The sequence below is a fragment of the Suncus etruscus genome, chromosome 4 (assembly GCF_024139225.1).
Source record: "Suncus etruscus isolate mSunEtr1 chromosome 4, mSunEtr1.pri.cur, whole genome shotgun sequence".
NCBI lineage: Eukaryota > Metazoa > Chordata > Mammalia > Eulipotyphla > Soricidae > Suncus > Suncus etruscus.
The window spans coordinates 159,575,367-159,601,433 of NC_064851.1; the positions used below are offsets into that span (position 1 = coordinate 159,575,367).

The window sequence follows — 26,067 nt, forward strand, 5'->3', positions numbered from 1 at the left end:
CCCATCTGTTAATCTCTGCTTTCACTTGCTTGGAGAGTGCAGTTTCCTCCTTGAAGATGCCTGTAGTCTCAATGTCCTGGAGAGTTTTGCCTATGTGTTGTTCTATATATCTTATGGTTTGGGGTCTGATATCGAGGTCTTTAATCCATTTGGATTTTACATGATGTTAGCTGGGGGTCTAAGTTTAATTTTTTGCAAGTGGCTAGCCAGTTGTGCCAACACCACTTGTTGAAGAGGCTTTCTTTGCTCCATTTAGGATTTCCTGCTCCTTTATCAAAAATTGGGTGATTGTATGTCTGGGGAACATTTTCTGAGTATTCAAGCCTATTCCACTGATCTGAGGGTCTGTCCTTATTCCAATACAATGCTGTTTTGATAACTATTGCTTTGTAGTAAAGTTTAAAGTTGGGGAAAGTAATTCCTCCCATATTCTTTTTCACAATGACTGCTTTAGCTATTCTAGGGTGTTTATTGTTCCAAACAAATTTCAAAAGTGCCTGATCCACTTCTTTGAAGAATGTCATGGGTATCTTTAGAGGGATAGCGTTGAATCTGTATAATGCCTTGGGGAGTATTGCCATTTTGATGATGTTAATCCTGCCAATCCATGAGCAGGGTATGTGTTTCCATTTCCGCGTGTCCTCTCTTATTTCTTGGAGCAGAGTTTTATAGTTTTCTTTGTATAGGTCCTTCACATTTTTAGTCAACTTGATTCCAAGATATTTGAGTTTGTGTGGCACTATTGTGAATGGGGTTGTTTTCTTAATGTCCATTTCTTCCTTATTACTATTGGTGTATAGAAAGGCCATTGATTTTTGTGGGTTGATTTTGTAGCCTGCCACCTTGCTATATGAGTCTATTGTTTCTAGAAGCTTTTTGGTAGAGTCTTTAGGGTTTTCTAAGTAGAGCATCATGTCATCTGCAAACAGTGAGAGCTTGACTTCTTCCTTTCCTATCTGGATTCCCTTGATATCTTTTTCTTGCCTAATCGCTATAGCAAGTACTTCCAGTGCTATGTTGCATAGGAGTGGTGAGAGAGGACAGCCTTGTCTTGTGCCAGAATTTAGAGGGAATGCTTTTAGTTTTTCTCCATTGAGGATAATATTTGCCACTGGCTTGTGGTAGATGGCCTTAACTATATTGAGAAAGGTTCCTTCCATTCCCATCTTGCTGAGAGTTTTGATCAAGAATGGATGTTGGACCTTATCAAATGCTTTCTCTGCATCTATTGATATGATCATGTGATTTTTATTTTTCTTGTTGTTGATGTTGTGTATTATGTTGATAGACTTACAGATGTTAAACCATCCTTGCATTCCTGGGATGAAACCTACTTGATCGTAGTGGATGATCTTCTTAATGATGTATTGAATCCTATTTGCCAGGATTTTGTTGAGGATCTTTGCATCTGCATTCATCAGCGATATTGGTCTGTAATTTTCTTTTTTCGTAGCATCTCTGTCTGGTTTAGGTATCAAGGTGATGTTGGCTTCATAAAAGCTATTTGGGAGTGTTTCCACTTGTTCAATTTCATGAAAGAGTCTTGCCAGGATTGGTAGTAGTTCCTCTTGGAAAGTTTGATAGAATTCATTAGTGAATCCATCTGGGCCTGGGCTTTTGTTTTTGGGCAGAGTTTTGATTACCATTTTTATTTCATCAATGGTGATGGGGGTGTTTAGATATGCTACATCCTCTTCTTTCAACCGTGGAAGATTATAAGAGTCCAAGAATTTATCCATTTCTTCCGGGTTCTCATTTTTAGTGGCATAGAGTTTTTCAAAGTAGTTTCTGATTACCCTTTGAATCTCTGTCATATCAGTAGTGATCTCTCCTTTTTCATTCCTAATACGAGTTATCAAGTTTCTCTCTCTTTCTTTGTTAGGTTTGCCAGTGGTCCATCAATCTTGTTTATTTTTTCAAAGAACCAACTTCTGCTTTCGTTGATCTTTCGGACTGTTTTTTGGGTTTCCACTTCGTTGATTTCTGCTCTCAGCTTTGTTATTTCCTTCTGTCTTCCTATTTTTGGGTCCTTTTGTTGAGTACTTTCTAGTTCTATTAGCTGTGTTATTAAGCTACTCAGGTAAGCTCCTTCTTCCTTCCTGATGTGTGCTTGCAAAGCTATAAATTTTCCTCTCAGTACTGCTTTTGCTGTGTCCCATAAGTTCTGATAGTTTGTGTCTTTATTGTCATTTGTTTCCAGGAACCTTTTGATTTCCTCCTTGATTTCATCTCGGACCCACTGGTTATTGAGTATGAGGTTGTTTAACTTCCAGGTGTTAAAGTTTTTCTTCTGAGTCCCTTTGGAATTCACAAATAATTTCAGAGCCTTGTGGTCAGCGAAGGTAGTCTGCAAAATTTCTATCCTCTTGAACTTATGGAGGTATGTTTTATGTGCCAGCATGTAGTCTATCCTGGAGAATGTCCCATGTACATTGGAGAAGAATGTGTATCCAGGTTTCTGGGGATGGAGTGTCCTATATATATCCACTAGGCCTCTTTCTTCCATTTCTCTGTTCAGGTCTAGTATATTCTTGTTGGGTTTCAGTCTGGTTGACCTATCCAATGTTGACAAAGCAGTGTTGAGGTCCCCCACAATTATTTTGTTGTTATTGATATTGTTTTTCAGATTTGTCAACAGTTGTTTTAAATATTTTGCTGGCCCTCATTTGGTGCATATATGTTTAGGAGAGTTATTTGTTCCTGCTCTACATACCCCTTGATTAATATAAAATGTCCATCTTTGTCCCTTACAACCTTCCTGAGTATAAAGTTTGCATTATCTGATATTAGTATGGCCACTCCAGCTTTTTTATGGGTGTTGTTTGCTTGGATAATTTTTCTCCAGCCTTTTATTTTGAGTCTATGTTTGTTCTGACTATTCAGGTCCATTTCTTGTAATCAGCAGAAGGTTGGATTGAGTTTTTTGATCCATTTAGCCACTCTGTGTCTCTTAACTGGTGCATTTAGTCCATTGACATTGAGAGAAAGAATTGTCCTGGGATTTAATGCCATCTTTATATTGAAATTTGGTGTGTCTTTTGGTTAGTCTTGTTTTAAATTAGGTCTTACAGTTTTTCTCTTAAGACTGGTTTTGAGTCTATAAAGTTTCTGAGCTGTTTTTTGTCTGTGAAACCATGTATTCTTCCGTCAAACCGGAAAGTGAGTTTTGCTGGGTACAGTATTCTAGGTGAATCATTCATTTCATTCAGTCTTGTCACAATATCCCACCACTGCTTTCTGGCATTGAGTGTTTCTGGTGACAGGTCTGCTGTAAATCTCAAGGATGCTTGCTTGAATGTAATTTCCCCTTTTGATCTTGCTGTTCTCAGAATTCTGTCTCTATCCGTGGGATTTGTCATTGTGACTAAGATGTGTCTTGAGGTGGTTTTTCTTGGGTCTCTTTTGGTTGGTACTCTTCGAGCATGCAGGATTTGATCACATATATTCTTTAGCTCTGGAAGTTTCTCTTTAATGATGTTCTTGACCGTTGATTCTTCCTGGAAATTTTCTTCCTGGGTCTCTGGGACTCCAATGATTCTTAAGTTGTTTCTGTTGATCTTATCATAGACTTCTATTTTCATCTGTTCTCATTCTTTGACTAATTTTTCCATTGTCTGTTCATTTGCTTTAAGTTTTTTTTCCAATCTCTCCTGCTGTATGGAATTGTTATGTATCTCATCTTCCACAGCACCAAGTCTATTCTCAGCTTCTGATACCCTGTCCCAGAGCTTATCCATTTTGTCATTCACTTCGTTTACTGATTTTTTCAGGCCTGTTAGTTGACATGTTATTTCAGTTTGGAGTTTTGTGATTTCTGTCTTCATATTTTCTTGATTATTATTAGTGTTCTGTTCCACTCTATCCATGGTTTTTTTGAGGTCTTTGAGCATCTTCCATATTGCTACTCTAAAGTCCTTATCTGAGAGGTTGATTAGTTGGTTGGTCATTAACTGGTCATCAGAATTGTCATCTTCATTCTCTATGTCTGATGCTGGCCTGCGTTGTTTCCCCATTGTCACACTTGTATTGTGGGTTTTTCTACATGTTGTGGTGGTATTCATTGGTTATATGATGCAGGCAGCACACTTCTCTGGCTCCGCCCTTTCTGGATGGGCCTGCTTGCCTCCAAGGTAGGGGAGTCCTCCGTGGATGAAGCCTCACACAGGATCAAATCTTAGGCCCGAGCACACAGCAGAGAAGACAGTCTGGAGAGAAGTTCTTGCTTCTGTGATCCAACACAGTTCTTAGTGTGTTTTTTTTTCTTCTTGTGATGGTGTTATTTTATTAGAAAGAGTGCACGGCTGCGTAGCGAAGTGGAACTAAGTGCCTTCTGGAGCCTCTTTTCAGCCCACTCTCAAGAGGTTCACGCAGCAGGATAGTAGAGAGACACACACAGGCAGCACTCACAGTTTTTCACAGTCGGGCCCCACTGGACAGGCGTAGTTTTCACTCGCTTGCTTGGCAGCTTCAGAATGCTGTATTTTTGGGGTCGCTTCCCAAGACTCTGAGGAGAGTTGCTGGGTAGCTTCAGTTTTTGGGGGGTTTGCTTCCCAGGGCTCTGAGGTGAGCTTCCAGAGTTCAGGAAAGACAGAGAAGAGTAGGACAGGGTTCCCTTCAGGTCCTCAGTTTCCTCAGAAGGAGCACAGCCGGGTGGAGACTCTGCAGGTAGAGCAATCAGCACTCTGCCTGGAAACCCCCACATCCAGCCATTTCTTACTCACTCACTTGCTGGGTAGCTTCAGTTTTTTTGGAGTTCGCTTCCCAGGGCTCTGAGGAGAGCTTCCAGAGTTCAGGAAAGACAGAGAAGAGTAGGACAGGGCTCCCTTCAGGTCCTCAGTTTCCTCAGAAGAAGCACAGCCGGGTGGAGACTCTGCAGGTAGAGCAATCAGCACTCTGCCTGGAAACCCCCACATCCAGCCATTTCTTACTCACTCACTGGCTCGCTGGCTAGCTTCCGAATGTAGTTTTTTTGGGGTTCGCTTCCCAGGGCTCTGAGGAGAGCTTCCAGAGTTCAGGAAAGACAGAGAAGAGTAGGACAGGGCTCCCTTCAGGTCCTCAGTTTCCTCAGAAGAAGCACAGCCGGGTGGAGACTCTGCAGGTAGAGCAATCAGCACTCTGCCTGGAAACCCCCACATCCAGCCATTTCTTACTCACTCCAGCCTTTTGTATTTCTTCTTTATCAAAGTGTCTGTTCATTTCTTCTCCCCATTTTGTGATGGGATTAGATGTATTTTCTTGTCAGTTTTTTCTTGTCAGTGTCTTGTATATTTTCGATATTAGCCCCTTATCTGATGGGTATTGGGTGAATAGTTTCTCCCACTCATGGTGGCTCTTGTATCCTGGGCGCTATTTCCTTTGAAGTGCAGAAGCTTCTCAACTTAATATATTCTCATCTATTGATCTCTGCTTCCACTTTTTTGGAGAGTGCTGTTTCTCCCTTAAAGATACCTTTAGTCTCAATGTCATGGAGTGTTTTTACCTACGTGTTGTTCTATATACCTTATGGTTTCAGGTCTGATATCAAGTTCTTCAATCCATTTGGATTTTACCTTCGTACCTGATGTTAGCTGGGGGTCTCAGTTCGCTTTTTTGCAAATGGCTAACCAATTGTGTCAATACCACCTGTTGAAGAGGCTTTCCTTGCTCCATTTAGGATTTCTTGCTTCTTTATCAAAATTAGATGAGTGTATGTCTGGAGAACATTCTCTGAGTACTCAAGCCTATTTCACTGATTTAAGGTTCTGTCTTTATTCCAATACCATGCTGTTTTGATAACTATTGCTTTGTAGTACAGTTTAAAGTTGGGGAAAGTAATGCTTCCCATATTCCTTTTCCCAAGGAGTGCTTTAGCTATTCGAGAAACACCGCCCTGTTAACCCTTGATAGGTCAACCAGGCTGAACTCCAACAAGAATATACTATCTCTGAAGGAAGAAATAAAAGAAATTGGCCTCGTGTATATATATACACACACACATACACGTAGGGCACTCCATCCCCAGAAAACTGGACACACATTCTTCTCCAATTTACATGGGTCATTCTCCAGGATAGACTATATCTGGCCTATAAGACATACCCCCATAAAATCAAGAGGCTATAAATTGTACAGACTACCTTCTCAGATTATAATGCACTAAAATTAGCAGTGAACTACAAAGGGATACAGAAGAAAAACTTTAACACCTGGAAATTAAACAGCTCACTACTGAACAACCAGTGGGTCAGAGAGGAAATCAAAGAAGAAATCAAAAGATTCCTGGAAAATGAAGACACAAATTATCAGAATTTGTGGGACACAACAAGAGCATGTCCCAATTTTTGAGAGGGGTTTGCTTAGAAGCTTAGAGATGTTTGTGTGTCTAGTACCAACACCCCTATCAACCCTGCTGGTTTCCCAGCCAACTGTCTAGAAAATGACCACATTTAAGATACGTCTCACCACCTACCAGAACAGGTTTAAGAAAAAATGGGTAAGGGGAAATGTTTTTATTTACAAAGTTTGGTATAAATGTGGTATCTGGAATCCTCAATATATCACAGACGGACAGTGTGAAATATGACAACTACTTTCAAAAGTGTTCTGAAGTTTGCAACAAAGTAAAACATGTCCTATCCTGTGACTCAGCAATTTTACTTTGGGGCCAACCCAAGAAAATTAAAGACAGATGTTTACAAAAAGATTTGGAGTTATTCATGGCAGCTTTCCTCATAAGAGCCCCAAATCAGAAATACCACATGCCCATTAGCAGGACAATGGACAAATTGTGAACGTTCAAGCAACAGGGTAGCACTCCAAATGGGTGAATTTCAAAACATTATGTGGGTGAAAAAAGCCAGGCATGATACTGCATGATCCCAGTTATATTACATACAACAGGCTAAGCTAATCTATGATGATAGAAATCAGAATGTGTTTACATTGGGGCGGGTGGGGGGCAGCACTGAATTCTGTCTGTCACAAAGGGACATAAAGAAATTTGCTGGGACTGTTCAGAATGTTTAGTTCTTATCTGAGTGGTGGGCACAAGGTGGATATAGATGTAGAAATAAATTTGTCCAGTTCAGACATTATGTTGCATATTCCATAGTGCCATGGGATTCCTTACTATTGGGAAGCTTACTATATACAAATAAACTTCATAAAGTGCCAGAAAATAGAGCTAAGATTCAATAAGGCAAGATTAGAATATTTGACTTAAGTTTTAATAACCTGAAATGACTGGAAAGTTCTGACAGCCACACAAGAAGTAATTAAGTATACAAAAGAGATTTTACAGAGTGAAGTGGGGAGAAAACACTAAACAGAATTGTGCTTACATCTTACTCCACAGACGGCTCAATAAACCAGCTACAATTCCATTATGGGACAGTTAGCCTCCAAGCAAAGTGGTCCTAGATTGCTTATAGAACATACTTATGCAATAAAATGTTTTTTAAAAAGTAGGATAGGAATGTAAACAGCCAAGTAAACATTTCAGGAGAATGGTCAGAAGAGAGAGGAGAGGGCTGGCTGGAACAAAAATGCCAAAGACTCCCTGTCCCTTCACCACTACTTAATTTTTTTCCTCAGAGCCCCCCACCAAATAATAAAAGGCTAACATAAAATAATAAAAAGCTTATATCTAGGTGGAATCTTTAAAGAATTCTTATATTTTATCTATAAGTAACAGTTAAAAATAGCTCAACTGATCATCCAAATGAGAAAGCTACTAAATGTTGACTAAAAGTTAACTCAGGGTTGGGAATTTAATTCAACAGTAGATTTAGCTCAATTGTCTTGCATGTGTGAGTTTCTGGGTTTAATTTCTGTTACGCTTCCTCCCCTAAATTACCTCCAACATGTACTATAAGCATCAAATTTTGGTTTTACTTACTGAGATTTTCTGGTTTACAAATACTAGTTCTCATGCACATAATTCCGACAACACCCCACCAATTAACAGTGTAACCCTTACCTCATCCATAGACCTTTGAAACACCTTCAACACTTTTTCTTTTCTTTTGAATTTTTGGGTCACACCTGGCAGCGCTCAGGAGTTACTCCTGATTCTGCACTCAGAAGTCACTCCTGGCATGCTTGGGGGATCATACGGGATGTTGGGATTCGAACCATGGTCCTTCCTGTGTTGGCCACGTACAAGGCAAATGCCTTACCACTGTACTATCACTCTGGCCCGCCTTCAGCACTTTCTAATCTCCCCTCCTCTACCATCTTCTTAATTAAATTGTATGGATCAGTTCCCCAATATGTTGCCTTTGGACCTTTATTGCTATCTTGCTGAAGCATCACAATTTTAAACAAGTTTCCAATGTAATTGTCAAATAGAGTTTGACATGGGCTTATGTATAGAAGAGTTTTAGGAGAATATTCAATATTTTCATTCACTGTTAGTTAACAAGTTAGGTAATTAACTGAGCCGTTTATCTATTTTATTTATTTATTTATTTATTTATTTATTTATTTTTGGTTTTTGGGCCACACCTGGCGACACTCAGGGGTTACTCCTGGCTATGAGCTCAGAAATTGCTCCTGGCTTGGGGGCCCGGGTCCATCCTGGGTCAGGCGCGTGCAAGGCAAATGCCCTACTGCTGTGCTATTACTCTGGCCCCATCAGAGCAGTTTAAATGGTCCAATAGTTGTTTACTTTTACTTAGGGCCAACATCTAGCAAGGCTCAGGAGACCAAGTGGTGCTGGGGACTGAAACTAGGGTTCTTTCAAGCAAATCATTTGCTCCAGTTCTATGAATCAACTCTCTGTCCCATACATTTGTTGTTGGCTTTTTATTGTTTGTTTCCATCTACTGAGAATAAAACCGGGGTATCACACATTCAAGAAAAGTATTCTGGAATTTTGAAGTTCTGAAGTACTATGATAAAATCATGAAAGGGCTTTTGAGCTTGAAAGAGATAACACATTGTTTTCATTGTATGATTTTATTAAAATTACCCGATACGAATGTAGTAGTGATTGTGTTGCTCCTTTAATGGTATTTAGGATTGTCTAATCAATTGTGAAGCTAATGACGATTAGTATACATTCACTGTGTTGCAATTGTCCTGGAGTTTTGAAGATCGATACATACCTTGGTATCAGAGAATCTTAAACAGTATAAATAGGTATTATTTAAAAGGAATTTCCTATAGCTCAAAGTTGTAACAATAATTCTGTTTTTACTTTAATATTTGATTTAACGTTAATATTTTATTTTAGCGATAGTTAAAAATACTTAGGCTGTGCTTTCTACTTTAGATTGACCTTTATGGTAACTGACTTTTGAGTTTGGGATGCAATTCATGCTGTTAAGTGTGTATCTATCCAAAGACGTTAAGGTTTATATACTCGTTCCATTAGTTAAAACTTGTTTATCTCAGATATTATTTTGTGCTCTTGTTAAAAGGAAGGTACTACCAAAAGTATCAAATCATTCTGTTGAAGTCTAAGGCATCATAGCTATAATGACTCATTTATTAACATCACACAGTTTTGTGTGTTTTCAAGAGACACATGAAACAAACCAAAAACAGTAAAACCCAACTACAAGCATGCTTGTAATCATGGTGCTTAAATAAAGATATTTATTTAAAAAATGTTAAAAAAGAAAAGCTAAATTAAGAAACTTTTTCACTAAAATATAAACATGATGAAAGAACATCTTTAATATCTTATATATACACATATATGTATATATATGATTTTGGGTCAGACCCAATGGTGCTCAGAGCTTACTCCTGGCTTGACACTGGGATCACTCCTGGTGGGTCGGAAAATTTATGGGGTGCCAGGGAACAAACACTGGTTGGCCGTGTGTGAGGCAAATGCCTAGTACAGTCTCTCCAGGCCCAATATTCCATATATAATACAGGTAGTCAAACATCAGCTGTCAGGAATGATCACTTTAAAATAATTTATTAGTTGAAAAGGTCAGAGATGGCCAGATAATAGCAGTAATAACAATAACAAGGATGAAAAGAGAAAATAAAGTCCCAAAAGACAAACTCCCAATTGCCTCCTGGCCCTCAGGGATGGCCCTGACTTCAGAATCGGAAGTTCTGGCTGCAAGTCCCACTTAACCTCTTTACACCTCCACTTTCTCTGCTGTACAAAGTTCAGTCAGTGCTATGACATGGACCAAAGCCCTGGGAAGGACTCGACACCAAGAATCACAAGAATCCACTTAATTGGGTTAAGGTGCTTTGTAAAAATTACAATTCATTCACAATCCAGCCGCTGCTACTTCAGTGTGACTGAAGCCAGCTGGAGCTTTCCAATTGTATCCCTGGAGAAAGCAAGTGGGAGACATTATTAGATGTCTCTCAGGAGGACTTTCCCTCTGATTCTTATTTTCACTATTTGCATTGATTCATCTAATGCTTGCTATGGTATTAACTAAATTTTGCCAGTCAAGAGTTGCAGAATCCTCTCAACCCTGTCCACTAGTTGTCTAAGTATGGTGAAGCTCTCTTTTATTCTCCCAAGTCCTGCTTCCTCATCTCGAAAGGAGAGACAACACCTACCTCCCATATTAGAAGAGTATTATGAGGATGAAACCAAACACCACATGGCAAGTTCCTGGCATGGTGCCTTATGTGCTGTGTCTACTAAGTGGCAGTTATTGTTATGATTACCTTCCTCATAGTCTTAGAGCAGCGGAAGACTACTATCCTAAGTTCTCAAGGGGACACCAACCCTGGTGCCTGTAAATCTAGTTTGCTCCGCTCAGGAGATAACAAAAGGTGTTCTGAAATTTGAGGGCTCAAGCTGTATTATTACTGTTCCCCACCACCCCAGAGTTGTGCATTATATTTTTGCCAGATAGCCTATTAATATTTTCCAATTTGTTGAATTTATATTTTTTTCCTTGAAATAATGCTTTTCCCTTTCTGAGCTGCTGGTTTTCTATGTCAAGCATCATTCCCTGGAATGTTAACAAGGCATCTCCTTGACTGAAGGAGCAATCTGATCAGCATTGACAGAATAACAAAATACAGGAGGAAAAGGGCCTATTGAAGGGTACCCAAGCTACAGTGGTTCCAAAAGAAATAAATTCTCTTCATTAAATATGATATCACAGGCCAAAATAAAGCCTACCAGGAAAATAATTATAAACAAAATGAAACAAAAACCCAACAAATATTAAAACCTGCAGATGCTACAGGTATTCCAATACCCAAATGCATAAGAAAGAATTGGTAGATGTAAGTGATAAATATCATAAATAAAACTAACACAGAAGCAAGAATCCTGCGAGAAAAGTTATATCATATTGCAAATTTATGTCTTATTATAGAAGGGAAAAATAAGTATTGAAAAGCAAAGATTTTATAACAGTGACAAATTGGCCAATCCCTTTTATAAAATGGGTATAGTCTTTTAGAATGTCCAAAAATGAACATACGATTTGTTATAAAATTAGAATGAAAAGTAAAACTTTAAAAAGGATTTGCTTCTGTAGTGCAAACCAAAGTATCTAAAAAGAAAAAGAAGAGAGACAGACACAGGGAAGAAAAATGTACGTCTCAGAGTTAGGGAAGAGAGAGGGCATCAAAGAGGGTAAGAGGAAAACTGGGGACATTGGATGCAGGAAATGTACACTGGTGAAGGTGTTTGTATATTGTATGATTGTTCAATCATGAACAACTTTACCTGTGGAAAAAAACTGTATTATGAACAACCTTGTAACCATGGTGTTTAAATAAAAAATAAAATAAATTCACATTCCTATAAGAGATAAACGTGTAAATATCTAAATATACTAAGAAAAATGAAATTCAATGGAATTTGAAATTAAATGAAAAGATGTTGCAACGGTTTGTTAACATTGAGTTTAAGGTTGTCAACCAGGAATATTTTGCACTTTCTCTTGCATTTTTGTTTTTCTCCAAATTGCTACAATGAATATTATGTATTTTAACTAATATCGTAACATATATAATAGGTAACTTAAAGGTAAATAAAATAGAATTAAGGAACTGCAATATTTTTAACAACAGAAACTGAAATTTCTTTTGGTGGACTGGGGTTTAGGTCACATCCAGTGGTTCTCAGGGATTACTCCTGACTTTGTGTTCAGGATCACTTCTGGCAGTGCTTATAGTATCTATAGGTACTATAGGTATTGTCAGAATTGAACCGGGCTAGGTCTAGTGCAAGGCAAATGCCCTACTTGCTGTACTATCTCTCCAGTCCCCAAGAGTGACCACTTTTTTTTTTTGTTTTGTTTTTTGTTTTTGGTTTGGGGGCCATACTTTGTAGTGCACAGGGATTACTCTTACTCCTGGCTTTGTCCTCTGGGAACCATAGGTGATGCCAAGGATAGAACCTGGGTCAGCTGCATGCAAGGCAAATGCCCTACCCACTGTGCTATCTCTCCGGCTCCTATGAGTGACTGACCATTCTTACCTTGGGCCTATCTCCTCATTTCTGAGTTTCATCTCATACCTTTATCCTGTTTTTTCACAATATTTCAATAGGGATGCCATACCATATTATATTTCTAAGTTTAAGTCACAAGAAATAAATTGAATTGGTAATTGCTTAGCCATAGGGTTAAATTAGGCTCATCCTTGAGGCAAAACAGTATACATCTGTTCAATTCATATACTTATTTAAAAAGATAATATGATCAAGCCAAATTGCATGGTAGTCAGCTCAAAACAGTTCCAATGACATCTTTGTTCAAATGTCTTCTTTTCAATAGGTTCCCTTATCCCTATAGTTTCATAGGTGTCACCTATAATGGGCCCTGGATTGTTCAAGCACTTAATAAGGAGCCCTCCTCCACAAAAAAATTCTGAATCCTGGCATTCTTTCCAGTATCTCTGACCTCCTCACTTAGCCTACACTATCCTTTCCATACATGCAAAACCTTTTACCTTATAATGTCAGCTCTTTTTCCTTACAAAGAGGTGCTATAGCCTGGTTCTCCATGGGGCATCAGTCAACCCTGATTTGGGAATCAACAGAATGAATGAGTGGTTTGCTATGGGGTAGATACAGGGGAAAAACAGAATTACAGGGACATAGTCAATGCAATTCTTTTTAGAGTGTGAGTATGGATAGCCTGGCATTTGTCCTGTGTACTTCCGAGACTAAATTTGTGCCATGAACACACCTGGATAATGGTTACAAGCAAACCTTGTCTTGTGTGTATATATGTACACATTTTTTGCAATGGTCACAAGCTTCCAACAGTTGTAGAGGCTTCTGAAAAAAGGATTTCACAATTGTTCTTATTACCTATCTGTGGGTCTACTCTCAATGGGCAGGTGTACAGGTGTTAAAGAATGAAGAAGGAGGACATTTAAGCAGCAATGGAGAGATCACTAAGGGACAGGAAAGAAAGGCAAGGCCATTGCAAGTCCAAGTTTTACTGGCCTTGAGCGTGCCTACACACTGGACTAACTGTGGTCTGCTGAGTGGTGAGATCACTTGTCTCTGCCTTCTCTACTTTCTTTGCCTTTGGGGGTTCAGAGTCTCTGAAAGGAGCACGTGGTGTGATGGTTTTTCCTGTGCCCTCCCATCACCCAGGAGGTGAATTTCTAAACTCTAGGCACCCTCTCTGCTCAAGGGGCAGCTACTGAAGATGGGCAGGCATGAAGTAACCTGTTTTGGAGACTGTAAAAGAGTGTTCAAATGCTTCTAAAATGTGTCTAACTATTCTCCTGAGCTTTAACTTCTACATCTGATTGGGTGGGGAGAATGGTGAATGGTGTGTGTGTGTGTGTGTGTGTGTGTGTGTGTGTGTGTGTGTGTGTGTGTAACAGTTTAACAGTTGACTAGATTTTCCTGAAGAATAATGATAACTCAGACCTGGATGACTTCAAGATAACCCAAGGACTGACCTTGGTAAAACAAACAAGGACCAGTTTGATAGGAAAGAAAGTGGTAAGATTCCAGAGCTTAGAAACAATTCCATCTTGGTTGTTTAAGGTAGAGGCCTGAGGGTCTCTGTCTTTTCTCACTAGGAAATGGAGAATGATTTGTGAGGTGGGTATAAAGCCTTTCAATCTCTGGGTGAGAACAGAAGCGAAGCTGTTGGTTTCCTGCTTTGCAATTTGGGAGGAAAAGGAGAAGGGATTCCAAGCAGTGCTCAGGGGTCATATTTGCAACTCCTCTGTCAACAGTGCAGGACTGTTAAGTACTCAGACCCAGTGATGCAGTACTGCGTGGCTCAGCAGGACTGAGGGTTCCCCAGAGCTACTCTTACAGTGTCAAGGCTTGAACTTGGTTCCCTACACATGCAAGATATAGATCTCTGAACCTTGCTTGATCTTTCTTCCTGTGACTGGATATCCAGTCATTTTTGTTTCCTGGGGAAAAATGCAAAAGCCTTTGATTCCCTTCCTAAGTCTGTCATTCCCAGTAATTCTCTCTCGAAACAACCTTTGATGGTTCTCTATACCCTCTTTGGAGTGGGGTGTGAAGTGAAGGGGCTCAGACATTCACTATCCTGCACACAGATGGAATTCTCAGAGTACTTATTTTGGCTCTGTTTTTTGGGGGAGGTTCTCCCAAGTGGTGCTCAGGAGGCCAAGGATTTCCTTGACCAATTGGATCAGCAGCTCAATGAAAATGGAAAAACAGTCATATGTGTTGGGTCCTCCTTCCACCAAGTCTGTCATTTTATATGCCAGCAAAAGGACTCTGAAGTGACATTTCTAGTTCATATATGCACTTTTCTTCCCAATGGTTTACTCTAAAGTACTACAGATGAAGGCAAGTTAACTTGTTTTTACAGTATTAAATTTTTTATTCCTAAAATAACAAAATTTTAATTTCATTACCTAACTGTAAAATATAACACATGCTCACATAAAGAGGGTCAAAGTTATGTTTTAATCTGTTTGTGTGAAATATATATGTAGTTTTAAAATAACCCGGGCTCTGTTTCAGTGAAGTATAAAAAGAATGTATATTCTAGAAAAGACCCAGCTCTGGAGACACTGATAGTGGTTGCCAGAACTGACCAGGCAGTATAGACAGGATGGGGAACCATAAAGCACATGGAAGGGACAACAAAAAAAGAAAAGCTGATTTCAAGTCTGGTGTTTAAATGCAGATCACTTCATAAAGCGACTTCATTAAAGTTAAATCTCCAACTGGATCGTATGGGAGCTCAACTTCCAGCTTTTGGAGAAATCTCCATATGGCTTTCCACAAAGGTTGGACCAGACGGCATTCCCACCAGCAGTGAATAAGAGTTCCTTTCTCTCCACATCCCAGCCAGCACTGTTTGTTCTCATTCTCTGTGGCATGAGATGGTACCTCATCGTTGTTTTGATTTGCATCTCCCTGATGATTAGTGATGTGGAGCATTTTTTCATGTGCCTTTTAGCCATTTGTATTTCTTTTTTTGTCAAAGGTCTGTTCATTTTTTTCTCCCCATTTTTTGATGTTTTTTTTTTCTTGTAAAGTTTTGTCAGTGCCTTGTATATTTTGGAGATTAACCCCTTATCTGATGGGTATTAGATGAATAGTTTCTCCCACTCAGTGGGTGGCTCTTGTATTCTGGGCCCTATTTTCTTTAAGGTGCAGAAGCTTCTCAGCTTAATATAGTCCCATCTATTTATTTTTGCTTTCACATATTTAAAGAGTACTGTTTCCTCTTTAAAGATACCTTTAGTCTCAATGTCATGGAGTGTTTAATCTACCTGTTGTTCTATATACTTTATGGTTTCAGGTCTGATATCTAGGTCTTTAATTCATTTGGATTTTACCTTTGTACATGATGTTAACTGGAGGTCTAAGTTCGCTTTTTTACAAGTGGCTAGCCAGTTGTGCCAACATCACTTATTGAAGAGGCCTTCCCTGTTCCATTTAGGATTTCTTGCACCTTTATCAAAAATTAGGTGACGGTATATCTTGGGAACATTCTCTGAGTACTCAAGCCTGTTCCACTAATCTGAGGGTCTGTCTTTATTCCAATACCATGCCGTTTTGATAAGTATTGCTTTGTAATACAGTTTAATGTTGGGGTAAGTAATACCTCCCATATTCCTTTTCCCAAGTATTGCTTTAGCTATTCGTGGGTGTTTATTGTTCCAAATGAATTTCAGAAGTGTTTGATCTACTTCTTTGAAAAATGTCATAGGTATCTTTAGAGGGATCACATTAAATCTGTACAAAGCTTTGGGGAGTATTGTCATTTTAATGATATTAATCCTGCCAATCCAAGAGCAGTGTATGGATTTCCATTTCCGTGTGTCTTCTCTTATTTCTTGTAGCAGGGTTTTATAGTTTTCTTTGTATAGGTCCTTCACATCTTTAGTCAAGTAGACTCCAAGGTATTTTAGTTTATGTGAGACTAATGTGAATGGGATTGCCTTCTTGATGTCCATTTCATCTCTATCATTATTGGTGTATAAAAAGGCCATTGATTTCTGTGTGTTAATTTTATAGCCTGCTATGTTGCTATATGTATTTATTGTTTCTAAAAGTTTTTGATAGAATCTTTAGGGTTTTCTAAGTATAGTATCATGTCATCTGCGAACAGTGAGAGCTTGATCTCTTCCTTTCCTATCTGGATTCCCTTGACATCTTTTTCTTGCCTAATCACTATAGCAAGTACTTCCAGTACTATGTTAAATAGGAGTGGTGAGGGGGGCAACCTTGTCTTGTACTGGAGTTTAGAGGAATGGCTTTCAGTTTCTCTCCATTGAGGATAATATTTGCCATTGGCTTGTGACAGATGGCCTTGACTAGATTGAGAAAGGTTCCTTTCATTCCCATCTTGCTGAGATGGGAAAAATACAATACAAAACACAAAAATACAATACAAAAATCCCTTTCTCACACCTATATTCATTGCAGCATTGTTTACAATAGCCAGACTATGGTAACAGTCTAGATGACCCTCAATAGATGAATGGTTAAAGAACCTATGGTACAAATACACAATGGAATATTATGCAGCCATCAGAAGAGATGAAGTCATGAAATTTTCCTATAGATGGATGTATATGGAATCTATTCTGCTGAGTGAAATAAGTCAGAGGGAGAGAGATAAACACAGAATGGTCTCACTCATCTATGGGTTTTGAGAAAAATGAAAAGCATTTGTGTAGTGATTCTCAGAGACAAAATAGAGGAGGACTGGAGGGTCCAGCTCCTGACACGAAGCTCACCACAGGTATCATTTAGTGCAGTCACAGAAATAATTACACTCAGAACTATCATAACAAAATATGACTGAATGAGGGAAGTAGAAACCTGTCTAGAGTACAGGCCTACACAGGGTGGGAAGAAAGGACACTTGGGATATTGGTCATGGGAATATTGCACTGGTGAAGGATTATATATATATATATATATATATATATACATATATATAAATCATATATATATACATATATATATATAAATCAAAAAAAAAGAAAAAATAAGGCCTCCCAATTCTTACCACAGGCTGTGTTCTTTACACTGATTGTATAGAAAGAGGAGGTACAGTGAATGCACCCCATATACACCTCAACCCAGGCCCTTTTCCTGGTCTGTATTGTGAATTGGGGGACAAAAAAAAGTTAAATCTCCAAGGTTGTAACCCTCGGTGAGGGACCCCCGACCCGCGGGGGTGTGGGAATGAGGGTCACTAGTAATTTGTGGATTCACTCAAGCAGATCCGATCTGTGAAATAAACTTGAGAGGTTAGGTAAAACATGGTGTTCGTGGGGTATGTGTGTGTGTTAGAAACGTTTATTGGTTTGGGGGCCACACCTGGCTGTGCTCAAGGCTTGCTCTCTTATGGTAGTGCTCAGAGACCATATGAGGTGCTGGGGGCAAAATCTGCATCAGCTCAGCAGCTGACAAATGGCTTTGCTCATCCATTTTACAATCCAAGAACTATCTTTACAGGGCTGAGTAGAAAGTATTATATTTAATAAATGCTTTCCTTGGTTGAACAGGTTGTTCTAGAAGATGAAAATTAACCTGATGGGGTGAACTGTGTTGCCTATCTAGTGAATTTGCATCCTTCTGTCAGTTTTGTCAGCAGAGCTCATTTTCTGAAAGACCCCAAACACCAGAAAATGAGTCCCCAGCTTACCTTCTAGCTAAAACACAGATATAAACCTAGAACAATTTGAAACATCTGCTGAAAGGTTTCTGGAAAATGCTTTTCTCTATTACTTGTTTCTACAACCACACTTTTTTCTCTGCCTTCATATTGGAAGTGATGTAATGGCTAGAGCCTTAGCAGTCTTCTAATGATCTGAAGATTAAATCCAATATTGTTAACATATTATAATAGCAGAAAGATGGAAAAAAATCTGGACTTCTGACATCTTTAGTTTCCACACTTTTATTCCCAGTAATAAGAAAATAAACATGCATCTGTTAACTGCTTTTAGTTGAGTATCCAATCATGAGCAGACACAACTGGTGTATCCTTGTCTCTTGGCAATCATACTACAAAATAAGTCAGTATAAAGTGACAAACCTACTTTTGAAATAGCCTATGTGAAGGAATAAAATGTTTAGGACAGGACAATGGACTGTCCTGTGAGCATCAGGATTTGTGGATTCTGGATCTTAGTTTGTGCATCAATGAGTTAAATGAGCAGTCCTGAGTGAGTCATATAATCTTTCTGGCATGCTATTTTCTTCTCTGGAAAATGAGAAATTAAAACATTTTTTATTTAAATGTATGTTTACAAGGTTGTTCATAATACATTTTTCCCCTCACAGATAAAGTTGTTCATGATTGAGTCACAGCCATCCAATGTACAACAACCTTCACCATTGTGTATTTCCCAGCACCAATGTCTCCAGTTTAAAAATAAGGGATTTGTATTAAGAAAAATGCTCATAACCCTTTCATAACCAAGAATATCTGATTGTTGTGTTTTGGTAGTGTCAAGTGCTGTGTTCTTCCAGAAAGGAGACTGTGAACCAGTGAAAAACTGAAGGAGAAATAGTACTGTAAGCACTGTTCATGGCAGACCAGGTTTGATCCTTGACATCCCATATGGTTACTTGAGCCTTCTAAGAGTTATTCCTGAGTGCAGAGAAAGGAGTGACCCCTGAGCATTGCCAGGTGTGGTCCCAACCCTCCTCCCAAATGAGGAAGGAGGTTTATAAGGAAATGCTCTTGGGAACATCACTTGTGAAGGAGGTGGGGAAGGCAGAGTAGGTGAGATGCAACACGTCTCCTTGGAAATGTTACCCTATATCAATTAGTTGGTGAAGGTCTTGAGGAATAAGTACAGATATGGGTGTCTCTAACAAAGATACATCCTTTATGAGAATAATGACTGGGTCTGTATTCTAAATCACTGTGGAACAGGTAGTCATTTCGTTAAGAACTCGAATGCACATTGTTGAGTTCCTACCAGCAAACTACTACTTGTAGTTGAGGTATTTCTTTCCATCTTTACCACCAAGCTAGAAAAAAATATCCGGCATGAAAAACCTAAAACCATCATCAAAGTCGAAAGACTTTGAAAGTAAATGAAGTCAACTTCTCTCCCCCACCCTGAATTGATCCACTTTGTGCCATTTTTCACTTCATGGATTCTCTACCTCTACTCCCTCTCTGGGAATACTTGAAAACAAGCTCAAAGAGCTGGAGTTCATTTCATACATTTTTAGGACTCTGTATTCAACCCTGGGTTCCCCAGAGTACCCAAGATGGCTGCCATGCTTGTCTCTGGTGGCCCCATGAGTCTTATCTGGAAAAAGCCTCCTCCAAGTCCCCAGGTCAGGGGCACTTCTTGGGAACCTGACAAATAGAATGAAAAAATAAAGCTCAAAAATTATGATAAGCTCATATGGTTGACGATGCTCAACATAAATTAGGGTAATCATATGTGTCCTGGGCTTTTGAGGATTCCAACCCCCTACCCATTCCTCTTGACGCCTTATGAGTTCATTTCTAGGGCATCTCATGGAGCCCTGAAAAGATCTTTAGTCCCAGGAATTCCCCCCACCTTCTCTTGCACACTGAGGTAGGAAAATTAACCCTGGGAACAGAGAGCCCTCCCCAACCGATAAATCAATTAACCCTCCCCCCCAGCTGTGTTTTACCACCCACATGCAGCTGAACAGTGGCAAACTGTGAAATGCTGCTAGGTAAATGATGGTTTTATGGTTCCCAAACTCCATACCACCATCAAACATCCAGGTTTCAAAACAGCATTTGTTTTTGCTATGGCCTCACTTGTCAAAAATTCTTCCCCATAATGGCACTGCTCAATCATTCCCACTCCCCAACTACTGTTACTCTAAGGCAGGATCTCTGTCCTGTGGCCATAAAAGAGATCCCAGACCCAAAGGGACATATAACAAAGTGAGAAGATAAATTCCAACAGGTCAACTGAGAATTCCACACTAGAAATTGGGGCCAGATTAGATCCAAGTCTTTATCAAATTCTATGCTGCTTTGGGAACTTAACAACTGAGTTCTGTTGTTTCAGATAATGAATCCGACACCCAGTGAAGAACAGTTGAGCGCAGAGAGACACTCTAGAAGCTTCACTTTGAAGAAAAGTCAAGCAGACATGGAAACATAGTAGGAAGTTACTTGGAAGCACAAATAGACATTCATATATACCATTATTAGATTTGAGAAAAGTTTCTTCTTCTTGGCTATAGGTACTGAGAAACCTATTGAAAATGCTCTTTCTCCATATATAATTTCATGCAGGAATTCATGTCTTCCTCGGGCTATTTGAAAAGCTGCTCTAATGATAAAATTATCATTTTTAAATATTTAAAATTCAAGGGAGGCAGAGCATAGTTGGGAAGTTAAAAGCCACTCTGGGTCCTCGAGATACTTGGGGAGAGTTTTTCACTTGAGTGACAATTTATTTATGCATTTATTTTGGGATTGGGGCCAGATCCAATGGTGCTTAGGAAGTGTTTCTGGCTCTGTGGTCAAAAGTGGCCTGTGGCATGATTTTTGAATCAGTGTAGCAGCCACCACAGCAGCACGCAGACAAGTCCTTCACCTCTTGTAAGAACTCTGGCCCACTGAAAGTTTTTTTTACCTTTCTAGATCTATTTCTAGATCACAAAGTGGGAAACAGCTTCAATGTCTTTTAAGATTTAACACCACAGAGACTAAGTAGATCTAGTAAGGTTATTTCACTTCTAAGAGATAAATTCTTAAAACACGAAATGGGGAAGCTCTAAAAATATATTAGTAAACCAGTTTCAACCATGAAAAACAAGTTTCTCGCTCCTGATTAATTTTTTTTTATTGCAAGGTTACTTAGACATGAAAAAATAAGTTACAAAAACTCTCACAGTAACTGAGAAATCTGTGTCAGCCCAAAAGTGAAGAAATGTTTGAGAAAATTGTGAGTAATTTATAATAAAAAACTTTTTATCAAGAAATAGAAATATACTGGCTAAAAACTGAGATAAAAGGTATCCATTACAAACAATGAACTTACATTTATACTAAAAAACCTCTTATCAAGAAATAAGAATATTTTGGCTAATCATTAAGATAAAAGGTACCCATTTGAGCAGGTCTTTTTCAATCAGAAATAAGATAAGGTGACTGCCATTAATTCTAGTCAACTTTTCTTCAATGACGTTGAGGCAAGGAAAGTATTATATAAATAAAAATAATAATTACAAAGTCGTACATGTTTATGAATAAAGATAAAGCTATGGTATATAAGAGAACAGATAGAATTATAAGTTTTCATATAGGAAGTAATTGCATTTCTACATTCCAGCACTGGCTAGATCACATTATTTTTATTTTTATTATTTTTAAATTTATTCATTTACTTTTTAAAATTAATATCTTCATATAATTTTTAAAAGAGGCTAGATAATCACAAATTTAAAGTTAGTTTTTTTTTTTTGGTTTTTTTTTTTTTTTTTGGTTTTTTGGGCCACACTCAATAACATTCAGGGGTTACTCCTAGCTCTGCACTCAGAAACCACTCCTGGCAGGCTTGGGTGACCATATGAGATGCTAGGATGAACCTGGGTCCATCCCAGGTTGGCCATGTGCAAGGAAAACACCCTACCTGCTCTGCTATTGCTCTGGCCCTCAAAATTTAAAGATTTTTTTAGGAAAATATCAAGAAAAGGTAAAGAAACTTTCTACAAGAAAAATAATGGTTCATTGAAACATATTAAAGAAAGCTAAAGATTGAATCATGTTCTTGAACTGAAAATTTATCATTAGTGTATAAATGTTTTTCAAATTTATAATGAGATTTATCATGGTTCTATGCTTATTCAAATATTTATAAAGAAAGTCAAAATGTCAAAGGAAATTTAATAAATATGACCATTTAACATAAAACTATAATAACTGATTCAGGATGAAATTGATTTAGATATAGATAAATTGATCAAAGGACTAGAAGAGAGCCCAGCATGTGTGTGGGTTCGTGCATACAAACACGCAGAGTATTTGACAGAAACTGTTAAATTTTAGACATTTTTCAGTAAATGCTGCTGGGAGAACTGCATATCTAAATTATAATAAATGCAGCTGGGTCCAAACCCAAGACTACATCCAAAGACAATTCCAGGAAGATTTAAGACTTTATTGTGTAAAATGAAATTATAAAACTTTTAGACAACATGATAGAAGAGTACCTTTCTAACCAAGGATTAGGGAAGAGACTCTTAAAGACATACATAGAGACACATAGACAAAGTCAATGATAAATCAAGCTATACTAAAAGAAAACACCTTAGTTCATCAAAACACAACATTAAGACAGAGAAAGGATAAGGCACAAGTCAAGAGGAGATATTTGCCAAATATATAACAAAGGGAAATGTCAATGGAAGCCAGGCCTTTCACAGTAGAGGAAAACCAGATGGTCAGTGAAAAGATGTGTGACCTCATTAATAAGCAGAAAAAGACTGGAAAACTGTAAGGATACATTTACATTAAATAGGTAAAAAAATCGGGCAATAATAATAAATAATAAATATTATAATAATAAAAATAATAATAAATAATAAATATCAGTAACACACTTAGGCACAAAAAATCGGCATTATCTGTAAAGGTGCATAAATGTATGATAAGTAATTCTACTCCCTGCTGTATATTTTAGGCCTAAAGGAATTTTAGATGCTCTGGAATCTGAGATATGTAAAAACACCCCCATTTGCAATTGAAAAAAAAAAAAACAAGAAAATGTTTATCACCACAGACTGAATGAGTAAAGATGTGAATGAACATGACTTAATTCTACCATATTGCCTGCAGAAAAATTGGGCTACACATCATGAATGGATTCATGACTGATACAAGCCATAAACAATATGTTCAGTAGGATTCCATGTCATGAAGTTCAAAGATATGAAGAAATTTGTAAAAAAAAAAAAATGTATAGGCTGAAAACATTTGGCAAAATTGCACGTAAGAGATTGTTCTTTGAAAATTCAGAATGGATCTCTGGACCAGGCAGGAAGTTAGAGACTTAAGGAAAAACAAACAGCTGTATTCTTTATGCATTCATTGTACCATCAATTCCACCTTGTGGATTTGAAATGCTCTTTGGTTAATAGGTGTTAAGTTTTTAAGATGAGAAATACTGACCTGTAAATACCCTTTATATTGATCCAACCGATTGTGTATGTGTGTGTGTGTTTTAATGAAATTTTTGCCTTTAAAAATCATTTCCTGTCAGTAATAATGAAATAGAAGTTTTTAAAAGAAATCTCATCAGCCCAATAAGCATGACAGAAAATCTTCAAAAAGGCGCTGGGGCAGAGGAGGACAGGGTGGAAATACCACCCCTCTCTGCACTCCCTGGAAAGGAGTGGGGGATACATATCGTCCCAGCCAGCCAACATAGCCTGAATTTTGTGATAAGGCTGTAAATTCCCTTCCCGGACCTGGAGTCTCTAGTATAAACACGCTGAGGGCCTGGGGGACCCAGGGGAGAAGGGGGCTGGCTCTGGCTGTTCTCTTCAAGGGGGGAAAGCTCCTATCAGCTGTGAAATCACAAAACCCTAACTCTCAGCATCCATCAGGGGCTGGCCTCTGAGATTGCGGGGCAGGGGGGAGTATGCCACATTTGAGAAAGACGGACAGGGGGTGAGGGAGAGCAGAGGGGTCGCCCATCATCAGCATCCTGCGAGCTCAGGCCCTGGGACAAGAATCCCTCAGCTGCTGGGAACTGCAGGCCCTGACCTCTATGTACTTGGATGGACCATGCTGCACCTTCCTGCTCCAGCCTATGGAAAGATGCAGACTTTTCCAGAGGGACTTCACTGCTGCCACTTGACAGCGAAAAAGACTCTCTGGACACTGAGGCTGATAGATGCTTTCTTTCCATGTTCATGTGGGAGATGGAAGCGCATCTTGCAATCCACCGAGCCGCCTCTGCATGCATTATGAAGGATGAAACTACTGGGAAAATCCCACGCAGCTCCGGGGAGCAGCCGCCCTGCCGCCAGGCCAGCCCCTAACTTCTCAGAGAGCAGTTGGCAATAATAGCTCAGCCTGTCAGCTGCGGCACTTAAAACTGATGGATATATATTATTTCTGTTTGGGAAAAATATCCATTATTCCACTAATGACTCCTAGAGTATTAGCTCAACTATTTTCTTTTTTTTTTTATTAAAATAAAAAATGATTTAGAATGGTTTCCCATGGTTTGCCTGGCTCATTATAACTTATGCCAGTCTGTGTTTTCAAACCAACTCGATTATATTATGCATGATTTGCATAAGAATAAAATGCATTCCGTTTTAAGGGTGTGATTTTATGAGTTTAATTTGCACAAATACTGTAATCACAATGGATTTTCATCACCCATCCCCCAAAGTTCCTCTGCTCTTTCTGAGCCCACAGTCCCTCTCTCTTGTACCTCTGGCCTATGCCCTCTCTGATCTGCCTATGTCACTACTGATTAGCTTTGCTCTTCCTAGAATTTTAAATAGATGACATCCAGCAAATGCATCTGCATTCGTCTCTCCCATTCTGATACACAACTATTTAGGATGTTTCTCTCAAAAACCATTGCTGAAAAAAGCAAGATTCCAATGTGGTCCATTCCTTGCCACAGTTTCTGGTCTTGCCAATGTTAGTATCTATGCCACCTGGTACTGCTGGGCTGGTAGTTTTAAACTTGAAGTCAGAAAAGTTGGAGATATCCAAATGGAAGTGAAATGTCCAAATGGAAGATCTGACACTCCCACTTATCTGCTCCACATGAATTAGCTGGTTGAGGTTCCTAACCTGTCAATCCTCTATCCATGGTTAACCCCAAATATGGGAGTCTGGGGCTAAGGGGGACGACGACTGTGTAACAAGATTTATTTACAAACGCTAGGAACAGAACAAAGGGCAAAAATATGCCAGCATGTTAGCCAATGATTCGACTGAAACGTGAAATCTTACCAGTTGAAATGACATATTCAAACTCCCTTTTCTGTCCAGTCACTCAGGAGGGCCAGAGAAGGTGATTTCTCCCTTCTACGTTCTAAAATGCCTACCGATAGGCACAGAGGAGTGCCAGGAACAGATTTATGTTCTACAAATTACCAAGTAGGTCCCATAAGATAGAAAAAAGTCTCTTCCCAGTAGGAATTTAGTTCCTTCTATTCACAATGTTTTTTGGGGGAGAGGGGTAGAGCACACCCATAGTGATCTGTGGTTATTATTGGAGCTATGTTTACGAGTTACCTGGATTACTCAGGGATTCGAACCAGGGTCAGCTGTATAAAAAGCAAACACCTTACATTCTATAGTGTTTCTCTAACACCCCCCCCCCCAACTGACCCCTATGTGCTATGTTTTTCTAGAAACAGCATTTCGGGAGCCCGAGAGTGGACATGCTCCCCACCTTTATTTAATACGCCCCAGCATTATTGCCACCTTTTCCTCCATCTTCTATTAGCTTTCTATCTGGCTAGTTTTAGAGACCACAAGGTTGCTAGTGACTTGATCCTATTACTTCATCCACCGTGGCAGAAAAGAACTAAGACTGTTTTCCTGCCTTCTATTTCTGTTACCCACCATATCTATTTTAATGGCAATTAAACTTCAGTACCTTCACTTATCTCAGTTGGCTAATGTATTTAATTCCACCACTCCCCAAGGAAATAATCTCAGATCTCCAGCCTGGGCTATATTA

At 38.9% G+C, this 26,067-nt stretch overlaps 1 non-coding gene across 1 annotated transcript; it reads left to right on the forward strand.

The window, feature by feature from the left end:
- The first annotated feature begins 17,385 nt into the window (after positions 1–17,385).
- Positions 17,386–17,518, forward strand: LOC126007810 (small nucleolar RNA SNORA51). Its single transcript, XR_007495292.1, has one exon. It is a non-coding gene; the product is annotated as a small nucleolar RNA SNORA51 (small nucleolar RNA).
- Positions 17,519–26,067: the final 8,549 nt, after the last annotated feature.